Raw genomic sequence first — 14,417 nt, 5'->3', positions numbered from 1 at the left:
TTTTCCAGGTAAATCTAAAACTTCCAGGGATTTCTTTAACAACTGATTAAAAAGTAGGTGGACTCTCAGTATATCCCTGTGCGATACAACACCATGCTAAGATGCGATCCTGGAACCTGAACTCAAACATTTGTTGGCTCTCTGGATGCAATGGAACTGTAAAGAAGGCGTTACAAAGGTCAATGACTGTATACCATTCTGCATCATGCGGAATCTGATAGAGAATTACCGCAGGGTTCGGAACAACTGGACAACATGGAACAACTATCTGGTTAATTTTTCTCAGGTCCTGAACAATTCTGTAAGTTTCATTTGGCTTTTTGATCCCCATAATCGGTGAATTACATGGGCTGCTCTCAATCTCTTTTAAAACATCTTGTTTTATGAATTTCTCAATCACAGGAATGACTCCCTCAATGGTGTCAGCTTTCATTTTATACTGAGGAATGTTTGGGAAATCTACTCCTTGTTTAACAGTAATTTTCACTGAATCTACATGTTTCATTAAACGCATTTCATCTCCGGTTAGATCCCAAATTTTCGGATTGACTGGCTTTTTGAGCTCTTCAGGCAAATTATTTTTGTCAAAAGCAGGAAATAATTTATTTTCCTCTTCAACCATCAACATTGCTAATTTGTAAAGACCATCTTCTTCTAATGTTTGAAGCTCGATACCATCCGGTGAGCAATATATTTTACAGTTCATCTTGCACAATATATCTCTTCCTAACAGGTTTACAGGACTACTGTCACAAACTACAAATCTGTGTTTGTCTTTGAAATTCCATATCTCTACATTAACTGGTTCAGTTAAGTTCGTTTTAATTTGCTGATTTGCAACACCTACTACTTGGATGGTCTCACCAGGGAGAGGAAGATTTTCTATTTCCACTGATCTAACAGTAGAACGGGTAGCACCTGTGTCCACAAGAAAAGTGACATCTACATCATTCACTTTACCATTTACAAATGGACCAGCTTGATCTATCTCAAGAGTGGCTCCAAGCTTACACTCTTCTTCCTCTCTCAGGCACCGTCATGTGTAATCTTCAGAAGAATCACTTGCTTCATTATCTTTCAACCAAAATTGTTGAGAAACATTTGACACATTTGTTTTTGGCAATCTGTTTACCTGATCTCCTCCGCAGAAACCTGTTTCAGGGGTGTACCTCTGACCATTCACACAGAGGGAAAAGGTGCTTGTGGAATCTGGCTCTGCTGATTCACTACCTGTCGCTGTAGCTGTCGCTGCTGACTTAATTCGTTTAACTGCTGCTGTAGCTGCTGCTGCTGATTTATCTCACTCTGCATCTGTGGATTCAATGATGTATTTTTAAAACTTCGGGGCGGATTTTTACACTCTCGCTTCCAGTGTCCAATTTCGCCGCAATTAGAACATGGGAGCTTTTGCTTGAGCTCTTCAATATTCACATAAAATTTTGGTTTGTTAAAATTGTTTCTAAATTTGCTTTGATTCTGTTGCACATTTCTATTTTCTAAGGCTATCTGCTGCTGTTCAGCTACCTTCACCTGTGCCCACATTGCTTTTTCCTTGAGCTTTTTCTACTTCACATCAATCTCGTCACTGCAATATTTTGCCTTCCTCAGGATGTCGTCAACTGAAAGTGATTGCCAACCCACAATTCCGTTTCTAATCATTTCACTTATTTCAGGTCTCAGGCCATAAACAAACCTATAAATGAAGTGGCTCATGTCCTTTTCACTTAATTTTTCATAGCCACTATATTGTTTAAATACCAGCAGTAACCTTTCATAAAATGAATGTACTGACTCTTTTGGTTCTTGATTAGTTCTGTCAATTTTAACCCAATCTACTTCTTTCGGGGGAATATTGTTTTTCAGCCAATAAATTACTTAACTATATAATTCCACGACATCTTTAGATGGGGCACCTGTTATTGTGTCTCGAGCAGGTTCTTCTTTGGGCCAACTCACAGATATTTTACATTCTGTCCAAAGATCTGATGGGACAACAATGTCAAAGAATCCATCCAGATCAATCCACAGAACTTTTGAAACTTTGATAAATCTGTCTATCTGACGATACCATTCTACTGGCTTTTCTCTCAGCCGAGAAAAATCCTTTGTGAACAACAAAATGTCTTGTCTTGTCCAGGGGACATGCACATACCCTCCACCAGCTATTTCCCTCATAGGAAATTCAGAAACTGTTTCTCCTCTGTCTCTCTTGTCCTGCTCTTTATTTTTTGACCATTTCATTCTCCATTTACCTAATTCACCTAATCTTTTCAAAACAATTATTAATTCTTTAATATGGGTTATCCTTCCTGTAATATTCAGGTTATCTATATCCTTTTCAGAAAAATCCACTCTGTAATGGTTTTGCAAATGTTTCTGTTTGCTTAAATCGATTTCTAATTCAGCAGCTATGTCTTCCAACTGATCATATCTTTTTTCGTTTTCCATTGAATACTCTTACATATAAACAGCAATTCATCATCCTGATACAATCTTAAATTGTCAGTACCAATTGTGCCAATTATTATTTCCTCCAAATCAGCTTTTAATTTTGCAACATCAAGCTTTTTAAATTCAGGAGCTTGCGGGGACAGTGCATTTTGCGTTAAGCCTATTCTATTTAGGCTCTTTTCTGAAGAACCAGAATCAGAATCTGCAACAGATGGTGTCTGATTACCTGACAAACTTTGAATAAAAGTTAAATCTGGCATCATTGATTTTTCTCTGTGAATTTCTGTTAGTTCCGAATAAAAATTTTCATCCACTTTCTGAATTTCTGCATTTAACGGGACAGTCAGAGCTGAGCGTCTATTTTCTCTCTAGTCAAAAACTGGTACAACAGGACCAATTGTTACTGGTACTGTCACTGCTTTCATGCTTTTAGTTAATTGCTGAATTAATTCTTCTTTTGCTCTATTATAATTCGAAATTCCTGGTACATCAGCTAGTCTTTCTGGGCTTCTCGGGAAATCATTTCTCTGTTTTGGAATTTGAGGATAATTTCTGTTTTCTCTTGGCGTACTAGAATTATTTCTTGACCCTACCCTTTCAGGTAATTTAAAAAATCTGGGCAAACCTTCATCAGCTTCCCTAGGAGGTGCACTTGGAGAAGTTCCTGAAAAAACTCTTGGGGTAGATTGTGAATCTGCTTGATAAGGTGGCGGTTTGCGTTTAGTAGAATACATTTCTTCTAAAACTGCATCAACTAATTCTTCATCAAGACTATTTTTCTTTTGGGTACACTTTTGACCTGGCGTTTCAGTAGTCATTATTCTCACTGGGTACAGACCATCATACATGTCTGCTTTTCTCCAGCGCCTCACTTTATCTTCATGTGTCTCTCTATTTACATTTATTTTTGGACCTCTAGGTAAACCTCTGGTTTCTCAATCAAGTTCCATCATTTCAACCTCCCATTCAACTAAAGCTTCAAATTGTGTAGGTCTAGGCTTTGGCATAAGAGCCTTCATTTTTTCTCTCAAGTTTCTTAAAAATGTCATATTAAAGGATCCATCTTCCGGCCATGCTAATACACCATCATTTTTGATATAATGCATCCAATTTTCAAACCAAATAACAGTATGATAACCAAATTCACCTTCCATATATGCTGCGGGTGTCTTATACTTATGAAGTAATTTTCCACCACGCGTTTCAATTTTCTTGTCAGGGTTAAATATATTTTTTATTTTCTGAAACCATGAAGGCTTCTTTTCCTCTTTTCCGTACCAATAACTCATGTTTTTAAGCAAAATCGCTTACTTCGAAAAGATCGTTAATATTTTCTTGATGTTCCGCTACTCTAGCCAATCCGTGTGCGAAAGTCACCAAGAAGCCAATCAGGTTAAGCCACGTCGCTACCTTGCTCAACCAATAGAAATACTGTTTTCAGAAATGACCAATCAGCTATCAGCTCGTTTCAGTCACGTGAACCAATCAGTGCACTTGCTGTGACGTAAACTAACCAATCACAGTGCGAACCCAGTGACGTACACTGCCGCTGCAGCATAGCTGTGCATGTCACTCCGTAAACTCACCCCTCCTTCACAAAATATTTTCACTGCGCCATTTTAACAATACTTTTCAATGAATTTCAGTTAGTAACTACAGAAAAACAAACCATTTTTCTGTTTCCTAAGTAAAGTGATAGTTTTTACAGTCATTCAGAAATTCTTTCGCATGAAATAGACAGCACTATTTTCACAAAATCATTTACGCTTTCAAACGGAACACCTAATCATACATACATGAAATCTTGGCAGGACTTTAACCAACCATAGAAATCCTAAATCGCCAATAAGAATAGACGACGCTTCCTTACCCTTCACTCAAGTTTGGATAAATCCTATTACTTTTTTCACAAAGAGTTTTAAAACAGGCTCCAAAGCTACGATATCATAGACAATCCTCACTATGCATTTAACCAAACACACCTAAGGTCCCTAAACTTGTGTTGTACGTCCGCAACACTAATGATATATCAATACCACTATTTTGAAACAGAACAAATGCACTGTGTAACTTCACCTGTCACACTATTATACTCTGCTCTGGCCAGAACAACTAGGAATTTTCACACTGCTGGAAAAGACCTTTCGACAACATTTAACAAGTGAACAAACTTAACATGTTTTAGACATGTATCCTATGTAATAACCATGTAGCATGTACGTTCGCATAGTAACCGTAACTCTGCTACCAGAGAAATTGATCCAGCGCCACTAAAGAAATTCTGTCTCAACTACACTACCCAACACCTCAATACTCACCATTATTTATAAACTCTCACAAGGCCCATAAGAAACCGAGACAGATATTTTGGCAACTGAATCATGTGGCCTCATTAATCAAACCTATCTAAAAATTATATACACTTTATACAACTGCAGTTTTTCATCATTATAGTGAAAGCTTAATTCTTTGTCATCTCAAGAGGCTGATTCAATTTTTCCTGCTAGGTAGGGCAGTTTTTAGGTCGAGTTTAGCGGCAGCGCGCATGCGCTGCTCGCTTTGCGAGACTGCTGTAGTAGAGTTAGGTATGGGAGAGAAACTGCTCCCACTATCCTCCCATATTTTTAATTGGCTTGTGTCATTGTCTTTCGTAAATGCTGCTCTCGGATTTGTTACTAAGGCTTGTTAGTCCTTCCTTACAACGGCTTTGTCTTCATTTGTACCCTCCCATGGCGACTGGCCCTTTTACTTCAGTTGTTACACGGGACCTGTTATTTAGTCTGTAATCACTATTTACTTTATTGAGTTTCTCTTACTGCAGGCTGGACATGCGCTGCCTCAGTTGAAACCGCTGATGCTTTTTTAAGCAGCACGTCTGCCCCCATAACACAGGCACCTGCTTTCAGTCACTTTAATCCAACATAATCTCGTTTCTGTTTTAAGGCCCCAAGTAAAATGGATTTAGAAATGATTAGTGAATTTAGTCATGTGAATTCCAGGTAGCACATAATCCTGTGCCAATGGGCTGCAGCTGACAACAGCACATCTGTGTCACATGTCACGTGTACTAAAGCCACCTCAGCGGTTGTTTTATTAGGAACATCACCACCACCAATACCAACACCACCAATACCACCACCACCAATTCCACCACTGTCAATACCATCACCTCCACCAATACCACCACCACCAATACCACCAATACCACCACCACCACCAATAGCACCAATACCACTACCACCAATACCACCCCCCCATCAATACCACCACCCCCCAATACCACCACCATACCTCCAACAACACCATCACCACCACCAACACCACCACCACTAATACCTCTACCACCACCACCAATATCACCACTACCACCACCAATACCATCACCAATACCACCACTAACAATCCCACCACCAATACCACCAACAATAACATCACCACCACCAATACCACCACCAGTACCACCACCACCAATACCACTGCAAATACCACCAATACCCCCACCACTAATACCATCACCACCAATATCACCATCACCACCAATACCACCACAACCAATACCACCACCAATATCACCACCACTGTCAAAACCACCAATACCACCACCAATATCACCCCACCAATACCACCACCACTACCCCTAATACCAATACCACCAATACAACCAATACCACCAATACCGTCATCACCACCAATACCACCACCACCACCACCACCACCAATACGATACCACCACCACCAGTACCAATACCACCAATACCACCACCACCAATACCATCAATACCACCACCACTACCAATACCAGTACCACCACCACCAATAACAGTACCACCACCAATACTACTACCACCACCAATACCCCCACCAATAACACCACCACCACCAATACCATCAATACCAATACCACCACCAACCATCAATACTAATACCACCAATACCAGTAAAACCAATACCACCACCATCAATACCAATACCACAACTACCAATAATACCACCAATACCAATATCACCACCTTAGTGCCTCTTGTTCACTAGCAATAGCAAGGGCACTGTACGAGGCCGGAGCTGCAGCCGAACACCTACAGTAAGAGAACCTCATTAAAGAATATAGTCTCACTGCTCTGTGTAAATAACACATACTATGTAAGAACCGCAGTAATAGGGCCAGTCGCCATGGGAGGTGACAAATGAAGATTAGGTGGTACTAAGGAGGGATTAACAAGCCTCTTTCCGAATCAGAGGGCAGGATTTAGGAAGGACACTGACACAAGCCAATGGCAAATATGAGCAGAGAGTGGACGGGGCTTTTATTCGCTACTCCACCACAACAAGTATCACAGAGCAGCGCATGCAAGCTGGCTCTAAGCTCGACCTAAAAACGCAAGGAGCTCAAAAGAAATTGCTACTTGCTGCTCTCATATTTGTAATGGCAGCTCTAATGAACTTTTGCATACATCCTGCTGCGCATGTGCCTGCCGGGTGACAAGCAACAGGAGCAACATCATAGCAGAGGATGGGCCCAATTAGAATGCCATGGATAAAGTTGCTTTTCGGGTGCTTACACATAGGCCCTGGGAGGAGTTCACTAGCAGGGGGCGCAGAGGCTGATTGGGAGGACGGGGTTGTGGGATGGTAACAATTGAACAGCCATCACAAGAGGGGGCAGGCAGTAGGAGGGGTGCAACTGGTTGCTCTTTTCATTCCTCTCATGTCATGTGCTTTTACTTTTTTTTTCAGCGTTATGTGTTTGAAGCAGAGCCTGACCCCTTTCTCAAGGTTATTGGTACATATTACATGAGCACCCCGGCTACATTCCACGAGGTCAAATATTTTAGGCCCCAGGATGTTAAGCTATTTCTCAAGAATCACAGCATATAGGGGCACATGCATCAAGCCTTTTCCCGTTCGCAAACTTCCTTTTCCTACGCATGTAGGGTTTGGCATTCGTATTTACCTAATTTGCAAATGTATTTAGGGAATCGCAATTTGTGATTTCCTAATGCCGATGCATGCAGCCTTTCCTAAATACGAACTGTGCATTTAGGAACCGCTAATTACCATCAACTTCCAGTTGATGGTAATATGTGCATGCTTTGAAACATGCACAAAAATGCATTTTTCAAAGTGCCCTGTAGCGCACACATGCCCTTAGGGCATGTGTGTGCATTTACATATGCACACTTTTTTTGTGGGAGGCTTTAGTGAGGCCTTAGGTCCCCGGGCACCCTTGGATCTGCATTTGCTATTTCCGATTACCAAGTTGGTAATCGCAATTAGCGAATGCAATATCTTTCATTGCTATGGGCCTGGAGGCCCATAGGAATGAATGGAGTCACATTACCTAATAGCGATTTGCAATTTTCGAATCGTTGTTAGGTAATGTTAAAAAATGACAATTTTTTTTTGCGATTCCTATATGCATAGCATTTTGTGATTCCCAAATAATGAATCAGTCAAATTCACTATTTGGGAATCGCAAAATGCAGGCTTGATGCATGTGCCCCATAAAGCTGGCGCAGAGACTTAGGGCCATATGTATCATAGTTCCGTTTTGCGATTTCTAAATAGCGATTTTTAAGGAATCGCTATTTAGAAATCGCAAAATGGTATGTATGTAGAAATCAGCTTCTTTTTAGCGATTTCTTAAAATTCCTTAATTGCGATTAGCAAATTGCTAATCGCAATTAAGGAAAAATTTCCCATTCATTTCTATGGGCCAGGAGGCCCATAGGAATGAAGGGAAAATGTGCGATTAGCAATTAGCTAATCGCAAATTGAGAATATTTTCAAGGGTGCAGGGGTGTCCAAAGGACACCCTGCTGCACCCCTGAAAATGACATATGTGCGCATATGGCGCACATACATGCCCTAAGGGCATGTATGAGCGTCACATGGCACCTTTTGTTCTAAAAAAATTGCTTTTTGAAAGGAATTCGCAACTTACCACCAACTTGAAGTTGGTGGTAATTTGCAATTCCTTAGGGACAATTAGCAATATTTTTTTGCATGATACATTGCATTTAAGGAATCGCAAATTGTACCATTCCTTAAATGCAATCGCAAAATAAGGAATCGCAAATTGTGCGATTCCTTATTGTGAACCACATTTGCTTAATACATACCATATTGGGAATTCGCATTCGCAAAGGCCGAATTTGCGAATGCGAATTTCAATGATACATATGGCACTTAGTGCTTTTTTTTTAAGCTAGTCAATGTTTCATTGTGAATGTGTAGAGAGATATTCCTTCCCTGCCCGTTTGTGTTTACCTAACAATGTTGCGAGGCCATGAGCACAGGATTTTAAAGAAACAGGGTAAATTATCTTTAAGTACGGCTACTAACTTCCAAACATCATTGTAATTCCACAGCTCTGAAGTATTGAAAGAGGCACTGTTGCTTTAATATGTTGCCTCAGCTTTCCCTAACTTGACTCACTGCAGGTAGCTGTTTCTGAAACACGTGTATTGTCTGAATGCATAAGAGTTTCCATTTTTATTTCTTCACAGTGCCCACTTACAGATTATGAGCATACAATGCCTGGAAGCCAGTTTAGCCATTTCGGCGTTTGTGTTCAGTGCTGTATTTGGGTCATAGTAATGGGTCTCTAATGCTCCACCCTTTCTTGTACTCCTTGGCCTGTACTTGTTCTAATCATTTTTAAGATTATTTGCAGATGCTGATGGATTAATTCTCGAATAAGTGAATATTAACACGCACTGTGTTTATGTAAATAATCAAGGACTTTGCAATAGTGCTGGTATTTTTTGTATTCGAGAAAGCAGGCACTGATTGCTTATGTCTGCATTGTTCGAAGGATTATGTATCGCCTGTGACCTGCTTATATGTGTTTGCTATAGGTGAAAGAATGGCTGAGTTACCGCCTCTTGGTTGAAAGTTGACACTTGCACAGGATTGTCTCAAGTGGAGTGGAAATCACACAGTGACGTTTCCTAACAAAGTGCAAGGTTCCTATTCCTGGGAAACCGAAAGTTAGCACAAGGTTTCTATTCTTAGGAATCTAAAAGTTAGCACAAGGTTTCTATTCCTCGGAAACTGAAAGTTAGCACAAGGTTTTTATTCCTGGGAAATTGAAAGTTAGCACCGCATGAAACCAAGGGACCTTGTCTGCCGCAGGGCAGAGTGGGGCACTTGTTTTTATCTGCCTGCATTGTTAAAGTGAATTAATTCCTGACCTGTCCTGGCTGCAAATAAAGCAATAAGTCAAAGAAATATCTGACTATATAAATTCACTTTAAACACTGTGTTGGATTTGCAGTGGCGGCTGGTATGTACCGAGGGTGGTGAAGTGGATAGCACAGAAAAAGTAACATAAAATAACATACACTTACTTTCCTACGTGAGCAGGACATCCTCCCGTATTGGTATTCTCTCCTCAAGACAGGCTACCAACTCCCAAGCCAATCCTGGCGCTGCTCTCATGCTGTTAACCAGCATGAGAGAAGCACCAGGGTTCGAGGGAGCAGCCTCTCTCAGCGCTCTTAAGAGCATTGGAAGACCTATGCTTTCTCTAATCCAGCTGGGTTAGAGAGGTCTAAAATGGTCATGTCTGACTGGGCGTCACAAGAAGGCCACCCAAAGAGACATGCACATTTTAAACTTAAGTGCACAGCTCCCTTCTGCCACTCAGCACCAATAGCCCTTTTTTTTTTATTTAATGTGATTTTATATAGCGCGAACTTTACCTGAAGGTGTCGGAGCGCTTTACATAGGAACCACTTGCAAAACATAAAGACTTAGGATTACATGCGTTACATAAAAGATACAAACAGAAAAAATTGCAAATGTACAAGATGTAAAGTCACACAAGGAAGAGATACAAACAGATATAAAAATTGAAAATGTACAAATAGTAGAGTCACTCAAGTAAGAGATACAAATGGATATACTCTAAGAGTCACATAGGATTGGTAGTCAGTACAAAGGTCTACTGCATTTACTAGTGATTAGAGTTATCTCTATATACACAGGGAAGGGATACGAATGGATATCCTCTAAGAGTCACATAGGAATGGTAGAGAGTACAAAGGTCTACTGCATTTACTAGGGATTAGAGTTATCTCTATATACATAAGGAAGGGATACGAATGGATATACTCTAAGAGTCATATAGGAATGGTAGAGAGTACAAAGGTCTAATGCATATACTTGTGATTAGAGTTATCGCTATATACATTAGGAAGAGATACAAATGAATATGCTCTAAGAGTCACATAGGAATGGTAGAGAGCACAAAGGACTACTGCATATACTAGTGATTCTAGAAAAATGGCTGCCCTAGGTACCCAGGGCATGGTGACCAGAGAAGACCCCTAAGGGCTGCAGCACTTATTGTGCCACCCTTAGGGGCCCTGTACCCTGACATCCACACACTGCCTTTGTAGGCTGAGTGTTTAAGTGGAGAACTTAACAAAGAATCGACATGGCACACTTTGTGCCATGCCCACAGGACCCACTGCCCTGGCATACCTCAGTCACTCCTCTAGCTTGGTGCCCTATGCCAGTGGGGTGGGCCCAGGTGCATGAGCCCTGTGCCCCTAAAGTACCCAGGGCCATTCCTGGGCACTGTAGGTGCAGTGATGCCATTAAGATTATATGGTGCTGGGAGGTTGTCAATACGAACTCCACAGCACCATAATGGCTCCACTGAAGACTGACAAGTTTGGTATCAAACTTCTCAGCACATTAAATCCGCACTGATGCCAGTGTGTAATTTAATGTAAAATGCACCAGAGGGAATCTTAGAGATGCCCCCTGAAATCCTAACCTACAATCCACGTCTGGACTAGAAGAGGCTGGCTAAGCTGCCACACAGTAGACATGTTGCTGGACCACGAGGTGGAGAGCCCCGCTTTCCTGGGCCTGAAACAATACACATCCTGGGCGAGGTGCTAGGTCTCCTCCCCCTGGATGAGCAGGGGGGAAGCTTCAAAGGCCTCCCATCCTTGTGAGCTTCTCCAGACCACTTTCTATACTCAGCAACTGGCCCCCACCAGTTCTGACCCCCACTTTGGCGGGACATGGCGGGAAACCCTACGTCAGGAAGGGGGGTGTGCCAGCCTGTGCCAACTCCACCCCTCAGATGAGAGGGTCAAGGTGAAGCATGACCCTGGGCTCTGGCCGTCTTGAGGATGGGGAGCCTCGCCCAATCACAGTTAGGCTCCTGCCCCCCTCCCACAGGAGAGGAGCAGGCTAGGGGGTGTACCCACCCCAGGACAGGGACCTATTGGTCCCTGCCCTTGCCCTACCTTTAACGCCCCTAAATTCAGTATTTAGCGGCACCCTGAACCTTCCTTCCTCAGATCCCAAGAAGAAAAGAAGAAAGAAGATCAAGACGAAGAAGACCCGCCGTGCAGCTGCTAACAACAGGATGACACCAATTGACCTGGCCCCAGCCCTACCGGCCTGTCGATCCTGGAACCTGCTCCTGCTTAATCCTGGCGACTCCTGCGGACAGCAACCTTGGACAACCCGGAAGATCTGCCTGCCTTGACCCTCTAACAGACTGGGACTCCCCTGAGCCCACTCTGCACCCGCCAAGCCCGGCCCGTGCCCGAGTGATCCAAGACCACGAGGACGTCCCCCCCGGCACTGGGACCCAAAGTCCAGAGCCCAAAGACCCTCCTCGACGCCCCAGATGAAACCTGCATCCTCAGAACCAGGGACCCATCCAACCGCGACCAGCTGAGGGTAAGCTTTCCCGACGCCAAAAGACACCCCTGTACCCGGCATCCCACGGTCCCCTGTGCCTTCCTTTGGGGTACCTCCCTCTTCTCCAAGATCCCAACTTACCTCTTGAAGAGGGGGTAGCACCTGAAGAATCTCCGAGCCTGCAGCCTTTGTTCACTTTCTAACATTCCCATTGGCTACCATTGAGCCCCTGAAGGCTCAAAAGCACCCTGCACCCAGCCGCCCGAGTGCCGCTGAGAATGCAACTACTACCCTGCTCTACTTCCCCAATTGCCCTGAGTAAGTGACCAGGAGCTCAGCTTCCACAGCCACATTGCCTGCTTGCTTGCAGCCACCAACCGAAGGCCCCCTTCCCTCCATTGGATTACATTGGGCCTACTCTCTCTGCACCCGGCTGCCTCTGTGCCGCTGAGGGTGTAACTACTGTACCTTCTCTACCCTGGGAGACCCCTGAGTCTATGCCCAGAACCTTAACTTCACCAGTCGAGTACTCACCTGGAAACCGATCACTCACTTTCCTGCCATTGGATAACATTGCCTGGTTTCCCTCGAAAAATCTTTTAAGTGTGAAGTTTTAAAACTCTAAAATATTCCTATAAAATCAGCCGAGTAACGATTTTAGAATTACTCACCTGGAGTCAGGAGAGGAGCCAGTAATGTACATCTCAGTCCAGTACTGGACCGCAAAAGTAATTAGAACTGTACTTACCCATAACCTGAATTGTCTCCCATAGGAAACCATTGACTGTTTTTCTCTGAAATTTCTTCTGTCTACTTTTGAAAATTACAAATATTCCTTAAAAATTGTACCAACTACTGAAACGTAAATTCTTACTTGTCTTAGGGAGAGACCCCAGTACTGAACCTAGGAGTCCAGTCCTGGATTACAAAAGTAAAGAGAACCTACTTTACCTGTGATTTGAATTTCCTTCCATAGGGTATCATTGCTAGTTTTTCACTGAAAAGTTTCTAAGTGTCAACTTTTAAAATACCTTTATATTCTTTAAAAATCATTGCAATAACCAAAACTTTTTTACTAAACTGTTTTCAGCTTAGAACGCATGACTGAATCTAGGATCCAGTCCTGGAGTTACAAAAATAATCTATAAAGTAATCAACTGCATTTATGTAGAAAAACCCATTGAGCTCAATGTCAAGTCAAGTCAAGTCAAGTCAGAAATTTATATAGCGCGCTACATACCCATAGGGTCTCAAGGCGCTTGAGGAAGGGGGGGAAATTACTTGTCGAATATCCAAGTTTTAAGTTGCTTTCTGAATGCTAGGTGGTTCTGAGTAAGGCAAAGGTGAGTGGGAAGAGAGTTCCAGGTTTTGGCTGCCAGGTAGGAGAAGGATCTACCTCCCATGGTGGCTTTGTTGATGCGAGGAACAGTGGCAAGGGCTTGGTTGGAGGATCGTAGCTGACGGGAGGGGGTGTAGAAGGACAGTCGTGTGTTGAGGCATTCGGGTCCAAGTTCGTAAAGTGCTTTGTGTGCGTGGGTTAAGAGGCGGAAGGTAATCCTCTTATTTACGGGGAGCCAGTGGAGGTTTTTCAGGTGACCAGAGATGTGTTCTTTACGCGGGATATCAAGTATGAGCCTGGCTGAGGCGTTCTGGATGCGTTGGAGTTTTTTCTGGAGTTTTGCGGTGGAACCGGCGTATAGGGTGTTTCCGTAGTCCAGGCGACTCGTGACCAGTGCGTGAGTGACCGTTTTTCTAGTTTCGGTGGGGATCCAGCGAAATGTTTTTTTGAGCATGCGAAGAATGTTGAAGCAGGATGATGAGACAGCGTTGACTTGTCTGGTCATTGAGAGTGAGGAGTCCAGGATGACGCCCAGGTTCCGTGCGTGGTCCGTCGGGATGGGTGCTTTTCCAAGGGCCTCTGGCCACCAAGAGTCGTCCCAGGCGGAGGGGGAGGTACCTAAGATTAGGACTTCTGTTTTGTCTGAATTCAGTTTCAGACGGCTGTGCTTCATCCACTCGGCTACTTCTTTCATTCCTTCGTGTAAGTTGTTTTTGGCGGTGTTGGGGTTCTTGGTGAGTGAGAGGATCAGTTGGGTGTCGTCAGCGTAGGAGATGATGTTGAGATTGTGTTGGCGAACGATGGCTGCGAGGGGACTCATGTACACGTTGAAGAGGGTGGGGCTGAGTGACGATCCTTGCGGCACGCCGCAGATGACTTCAGAGGCCTCTGATTTGAATGGAGGGAGCCGGACTCTCTGAGTTCTTCCGGTGAGGAACGAGGTGATCCATTCCAGTGC

The 14,417-nt window shown here is 43.1% G+C and overlaps 1 protein-coding gene across 1 annotated transcript in view; it reads right to left on the bottom strand.

Annotated features, from left to right (window-relative positions):
• Window positions 1-1,185: 1,185 nt before the first annotated feature.
• Window positions 1,186-14,417, bottom strand: part of LOC147734791 (interferon-induced protein with tetratricopeptide repeats 5-like) — a 97,605-nt gene continuing 84,373 nt past the window's right edge. Inside the window, exon 3 of the transcript XR_015307542.1 lies at window positions 1,186-1,311. The gene's annotated coding sequence lies outside the window, so the exon portion shown is untranslated. The remainder of the gene's footprint in view (window positions 1,312-14,417) is intronic.

The sequence above is a fragment of the Lissotriton vulgaris genome, chromosome 1_2 (assembly GCF_964263255.1).
Source record: "Lissotriton vulgaris chromosome 1_2, aLisVul1.2, whole genome shotgun sequence".
Classification (NCBI taxonomy): Eukaryota; Metazoa; Chordata; class Amphibia; order Caudata; family Salamandridae; genus Lissotriton; species Lissotriton vulgaris.
The sequence above is the reverse complement of the archived record's forward strand: the minus strand, read 5'-3'. Positions and strand labels throughout refer to the sequence as shown.